The sequence below is a fragment of the Microcaecilia unicolor genome, chromosome 6, assembly GCF_901765095.1.
Source record: "Microcaecilia unicolor chromosome 6, aMicUni1.1, whole genome shotgun sequence".
NCBI lineage: Eukaryota > Metazoa > Chordata > Amphibia > Gymnophiona > Siphonopidae > Microcaecilia > Microcaecilia unicolor.
The window spans coordinates 345,230,723-345,237,552 of record NC_044036.1 but is presented as its reverse complement, the minus strand read 5'-3'; the positions used below and the strand labels follow the sequence as shown (position 1 = coordinate 345,237,552).

Sequence of the window (6,830 nt, the reverse complement as noted above, 5' to 3'; positions counted from 1 at the left end):
GTCCATCTTTCGTTTCGAAAATACCGACAGAGACGTCCAAATTCTTAAATTTGGCTGTCCCTAGATTTGGATGTACTACTACAACTACTACTACTACTTAACATTTCTAGAGCGCTACTAGGGTTACGCAGCGCTGTACAAATTGACAAATAAGGACAGTCCCTGCTCAGAAGAGCTTACAATCTAAAGGACGAAATGTCAAGTTGGGGTAGTTTAGATTTCCTGAGAAGAAGTGTAGTGATTAGGTGCCGAAGGCGACATTGAAGAGGTGGGCTTTGAGCAATGATTTGAAGATGGGTAGGGAGGAGGCCCGGCGTATGGGCTCAGGGAGTTTGTTCCAAGCATGGGATGAAGCGAGGCAGAAAGGGCGAAGCCTAGAGTTGGCGGTGGTGGAGAAGGGTACTAAAAGGAGGGATTTGTCTAGAGAGCGGAGGTTATGGGTGGGGACATAAAGGGAGATGAGAGTAGAGAGGTAAGGAGGGGCTGCAGATCGAGTGCATTTGTAGGTGAGTAGGAGAAGCTTGAACTGTATGTGGTATCTGATCGGAAGCCAGTGAAGTGACTTGAGGAGAGGGGTGATATGAGTATATCGGTTGAGGCGGAAGATAAGACGTGCGGCTGAGTTCTGGATGGACTGAAGGGGGGATAGATGGCTAAGTGGGAGGCCGGTGAGGAGTAGGTTGCAGTAGTCAAGGCGAGAGGTAATGAGAGAGTGGATGAGAGTTCGAGTGGTGTGCTCGGAGAGGAGGGGGCGAATTTTGCTAATGTTATAGAGGAAGAAGTGACAGGTCTTGGCTATCTGCTGGATATGCGCAGAGAAGGAGAGGGAGGAGTCGAAGATGACACCAAGGTTGCGGGCAGATGAGACAGGGACGATGAGGGTGTTATCAATTGAGATAGAGAGTGAAGGGAGAGGAGAAGTGGGTTTGGGTGGGAACACAATAAGTTCCGTCTTGGCCATGTTTAGTTTCAGGTGACGGTTGGACATCCAGGCAGCAATGTTGGATAAGCAGGCCAGTACTTTGGCCTGGGTTTCCGCAGTGATTTCTGGTGTGGAGAGATGAAGCTGGGTGTCGTCAGCATAAAGATGATAGTGGAAACCATGAGAAGAGATTAGGGAGCCTAAGGAAGAGGTGTAGATTGAAAAAAGAAGGGGCCCAAGGACAGAACCCTGGGGAACTCCAACAGAGAGCGGGATAGGGGAGGAGGATGAGCCATGAGAGTGTACTCTGAAGGTACGATGGGAGAGATAAGAGGAGAACCAGGAGAGGACAGAGCCCTGGAACCCAAAGGATTCCAAAGGATGTCCCTAGATACGTTTCTGACTTTCGGCAATTTTTGAAACCAAAGACATCCGTGTCAAAAACGGCCAAATGCAAGCCATTTGTAGTGCACTGGTCCCCCTGATATGCCAGGACACCAACCGAACACCCTAGGAGCACTGCAGTGGACTTCATAAATTGCTCCCAGGTACTTAGCTCCCTTACCTTGTGTGCTGAGCCCCCCAAACCCCACTACCCCCAACTGTACACCACTACCATAGCCCTTACGGGTGAAGGGGGGCACCTAGATGTGGGTACAGTGGGTTTGTGGTGGGTTTTGGAGGACTCACATTTACCACCACAAGTGTAACAGGTAGGGGGGTATGGGCCTGGGTCCGCCTGTCTGAAGTGCACTGCACCCACTAAAACTGCTCCAATGACCTGCATGCGCTGTCATGGACCTAAGTATGACATCTGAGGCTGGCACAACATATTTTTAAAGATGTTTTTTGAGGGTGGGAGGGGGTTAGCAATGGGAGGTCATCTCCAATTCCCTCTGGTGGTCATCTGGTCATTTCGGGTACCTTTTTGTGCCTTATTCGTAATAAAAACATGTCTGGGTGAAAACATCCAAGTGTTCGTCAGGGACGTCCTTGGTTTTTTTGATTATGGGTCAAAAACCTCCAAGTGTTAGGCACGCCCAAGTCCCGACTTCGCTACGCCTCCGACACGCCCCCTTGAACTTTGGCCGTCCTTGCGATGGACTGCAGTTGGAGATGGCCAAAATCGGGTTTCGATTATACCGATTTGGACGTCCCTGGGAGACAATTTATGTTGAAAGATGGACGTCCTTCTCTTTCGAAAATGAGCCCATTAGTCTGCTTCTGAATCTTCATCCTTTTGAAGGTTCCAGATCAGAGATTTTGGGATATAATCTCAACTTTCTGGCCCCAGTCACAGATTGTAATGCTGAATTATAGGAGCAAATGCTTTTGCTAATTCAAAAGTAGCTGCTTCTCTACTTTGCAGGTTGTTCATATCCAAACCCTTATTTTACCCCCTTGTGATAGACTAGAAAATGACATGGGGACGGGGACAGATCCCAAGGGAACGGGGTGGGGATGGGGACAGAGCCCACAGGAACTTTGTCCTTGTGTCATTTTCTGCTTTGAAGCCTGTTCATGAACTGGACTGTTAATTTATGTTTCAGTGATGCAGACAAAGATATTTTGGTTTTTTAAAAAAACAAGCAAGCAATCAAAATTTGCATGGGGATCCTGTTCATCCTGCTACCAGCATATCTTCTAAGAAGACATCTTCTATTGCAGGAAGGACTGTGGAAGACACAGGAGAGCTAGACTGAATCCTGAGATTGTTGATGATTTCTTATTCATCCACAGATTAAATCATAACAGTGCTTCATAGGGCATATTTCTCCCCTCTAGGGCATACAGAATGGGTTGTATTTTGTACCCTTGGACATTTTAACAGTGTGAATTAGGATTCCTTGGTGTAGTAGAAATCAGCTATTGTTGGGGTTGGAAGGGTAGAGGGTGGTGGTGGAGAGGGTTATTATAGCTGCTCGCTGTTATTATTGTTTTCTATTTGTAATTTATACACAACAGTTGCACAGCATATTATTCCTTTTTATAGTTTAATAAAAAGATTTAAAGATAAAATCATAATTGTTTGAGGCTTCTGCAGATGAGGACAGAGCCCATGGTGACGGGGTGGGGATGGAGTCGGTCTGTGGGGATGGGGCGGGGACAGAGACAGAACCTGCGAGGATGGGATGGGGACAGACAGAACCCATGAGGACGGGGTGGGGACGGGCACAGAACCCGTGGGGACGGGGACAAGCTTTGTCCCCGTGTCATTCTCTTCGATAGACCTGAACCTCTGCCTTAATAAGAACAACAACTAAGCCCTGCATCAAAGTTCAGACATTGCTATGCAGTTCAGCACCTGGAAATGTATTTCATACTTGCTTGGATAAGCAGCATAAAACGTACTGTTTTGGGATCTTGCCAGGTATTTGTGACCTGGATTGGCCACTGTTGGAAACAGGATGCTTGGCTTGATGGGCCTTCGGTCTGCCTCAGTATGGCAATACTTATGTACTTATACCTTCTAAACAGGAGGAGGGAAGTGCTCCCTGTTAACTTGTAGGAGATACCATGCACTGATAGCAACATTCTGTTTTGTTAGAGGCAATGGCTTAGTGTTGTCAGGAGTGAACCCAACTCATGAGCCAGGTTATACTGAATAATTTCAGTCTCTAAAGTTCACTGCTAGCACTAGTCTCGGCACTGGCATCGTGCCACAGACCTTAGATTTCATGAGGGCTAATTTATACAGGCAAGGTGTGCGTAGAGTTTCTTTGTAAACAAGCTGGTAGCACCTAGTACACCTGGGACAATTTCTGAATCTTTCTGCCACATTTTCTTGGTCTCTTTGTTAGTGCTTGAGGATTGTTTTTTCTCCACGCATCGTACACACTATTGTACTTTTCTTCTTTGCCACATTGCTGATGTACTTGCACCAAGCTTTTTTTCATTTGGAATGGAAATGTCTCTGTAATGGTCGTCATATCTGCATTTCTTTTATAGCAATTCTGTAGGGTTTACACAGTTTACGGGGGATGAGCCATGCCATCTTCTTGTGCCTTTCCGTTTAAAGGCCTTCTGACATCAGCAGGCCTTGTCCAGCAGTGGGATGTGTAACTGAATACTGTGCTAAGGAATCTGCATTTTTCTGTTCTGCGATGGCTGTGAACCATCTTGTCCATAGAAGCCTGTCCTGTGCTGCAGCTGATTAGTGTTCCGTCACCTGTTCTGTGTCATGATTTGATCTCCTTGTAGTTGCTGAAGGTAGCTCGTTCTGTTTGTTCTTAGGTCATCGATAGTCCTTATTTGCTGGTCTGACTCCTTTTGATGAGGTTTTCCCCTGGTAGATTGTTACTCATTTCTTATACTCTTTGCAACTCTTGCCTGGGCTAACTGAGATTTTGGCTGTCCACATTGTACTTAAACACTTTTTGAATGGCTCTTCTGATGCTGTTAGGTATGGCTGGATGCCTATCCAGATAAAGTTTGGCCGTTCACCACCTCCGCTTCTCCCCAGCCACCATCAGAGTCAGAGCATAAGGTGACTGGGGAAGAGATCATCCTGGGGGGGGGGGACGGGACTCTGAAAGATCTGACTCATCAAAACTGTGGTCACATGTGACAGGATCCAGATTCTCAAGACTTCTCCCTAGTCTTCAACTGCTTCCCCTCCTTCTCAGATTCCCAAGGAGACGAGAATTTAATCTTTGGAAAATTTAAACTCGGGTGTTTAATCCCAACCATGTTTTCCTGGGATTCTATCTTATTATGCATGTTCAGAGATCTGAAAAAAAGAGATCTTGTCGTGTCCTGTGTTCACTCCTTCCCAAGGAAGGTTCTCAGGGTTCTCATTTTTCCTCTGACTGAAAAGGGCTTAAAAATTGAATCAAGTTTCTTGATTTGAGCTAGCAAATTTGTTTTTCAGTGTATTGTCATTTGCAGCTTCTATATGAAGTAACCACAGTTAGTGAGAACCTTTCAACTCGGTCTCGCACACAACCATATTTCTGCTTTCCTGCATTGTCCTTTAGGCCATGGGAGCATTGGTTGTGCTTCTTGGCATTTTTCCTTTTGACATGTTCATCTCTCTCAGCAGCCTGCACTCTGCGGGTTCACTGAGCTGAGGAAAGGGTGTTACCAGTGGTGGTCAGCAGTGCTCAGTCCCTGGGTCCAGTTCTTTGATTCATTTTTGTAAGTGACAATGCTAAAATGCTGCTGGGAAATGTCTGCCTATTTGCAGATAATACCAAAATCTGCAAGAGCATAGACACCCTGGAAGGTGGATAACATGGGGAGGGGATCTGATGAAGCCTGAGGAACAATCTAGAAGGTAACACCAAAAAAAGTGTAGGATCGTGGATTAAAGCTGCAGAACCCCAAGAGTGCAGTATAGTGTAAGAGGTAAAGTTCTGTGCATGAAAGAGGAACAAAATCTAGGGCTAGAGCTCACTTGTATCTGATGATTTAAGGTGACCAGACAGGTAGAAAGGGTGATGGCGGATTGGAGAAGGGGTCTATGATGCCAGTCCTCCAGCTCTACAATCCCTTCTTCTGAGGGAGAAGGAGGGATTGCAGAGCGGATCAGTTGGTATGGATGAACAGACAGGATGAGCCAGATGGTCTTTTTCTGCTCTAATTTTGTGTTTCTTTTTTTCTTTTTTAAAATCTTTTTATTGAAATATAATATCAGTTACAAAACCCAACTTATGAACAAAATCATATAAAGATGCCAATACACAAGCAAATAACATACTGTGATTCTTCATGTGTCTAATACTACTACTTAACATTTCTAGAGCGCTACTAGGGTTACGCAGCGCTGTACAAAATAAACAAAGAAGGACGGTCCCTGCTCAAAGGAGCTTACAATCTAAAGAACGAAATGTCAAGTGGGGGCAGTCTAGATTTCCTGGATAGAGGTGTAGAGGTTAGTTGCCGAAAGCGACATTGAAGAGGTGGGCTTTAAGCAGAGATTTGAAGATGGGCAGGGAGGGGGCCTGGCGTGTGGGCTTGGGGAGTTTGTTCAATGCGTGGGGTGAGGCGAGGCAGAAAGGGCGGAGCCTGGAGTTGGCGGTGGTGGAGAAGGGTACTGAAAGGAGGGATTTGTCTTGAGAGCGGAGGTTATGGGTAGGAACGTAAGGGGAGATGAGGGTTGAGAGGTAAGGAGGGGCTGCAGATCGAGTACATTTGTAGGTTAGTAGCAGAAGCTTCAATACAATACAATACAATACTAATACAATAGCAAAAACTGAAATTCTGTTATGGACCATCCCCAATAGGGGTTGAGTGGCCCAGAAAAGCACGTAATCAATGTAATGTTACCAGGGGTGTAGCCAGACAACAGATTTTGGGTGGGCCTGGGCAAGAAGTGGGTGGGCACCAAGTGTTCTCCCCACCCCCACCCCCCCCCAACCACCACCAAAAGAATATCTCAGCTGGCGGGAAAATGCTTCTTTCCACCTTAGCAGTCTGCAGCAGGTATGCACTGAAAAATGAGCATGCTCAGGTGCCAGTATCATGGAGAGTAGCGTTTTCGTTACCATCAGGGGGAAGTCTTCAGCTGGCTGAGCTTGGGATCCCCACCAGCCACCACTAAACATGTGCTACTGTTGGGTGGGCCTGAGCCCTAAATGGGTGGGCCCTGGCCCACCCAGGCCCACCTGTGGCTACGCCACTGAATGTTACTGAGATTGATTGCCCGTTCGGGGTCAGCACTGTTGTCTCCTGCCAGGTGATATAACTATCCTAAATTTGGTAGAAACATTTAAGAGTGTTTCTTTTAAGTGCTGTCAATTTTGACATCAAGTAGACATGGTATTTCCTGAGAGAAAAGTCCATTGAACATTATTAAGAATAATTTTTTTTGGGGGGGGGGGGGGAGGGGCGGTTGCTTGGTTCTTGAAGCCTGGATTGGCCACTGTCGGAGACAGGATGCTGGGCTTGATGGACCCTTGGTCTTTTC

The 6,830-nt window shown here is 46.4% G+C and overlaps 1 protein-coding gene across 1 annotated transcript in view; it reads left to right on the top strand.

Moving 5' to 3' along the window:
• PCYT2 (phosphate cytidylyltransferase 2, ethanolamine) overlaps positions 1-6,830 on the top strand; it is a 31,693-nt gene that overhangs the window by 2,849 nt on the left and 22,014 nt on the right. The window lies entirely within an intron of this gene.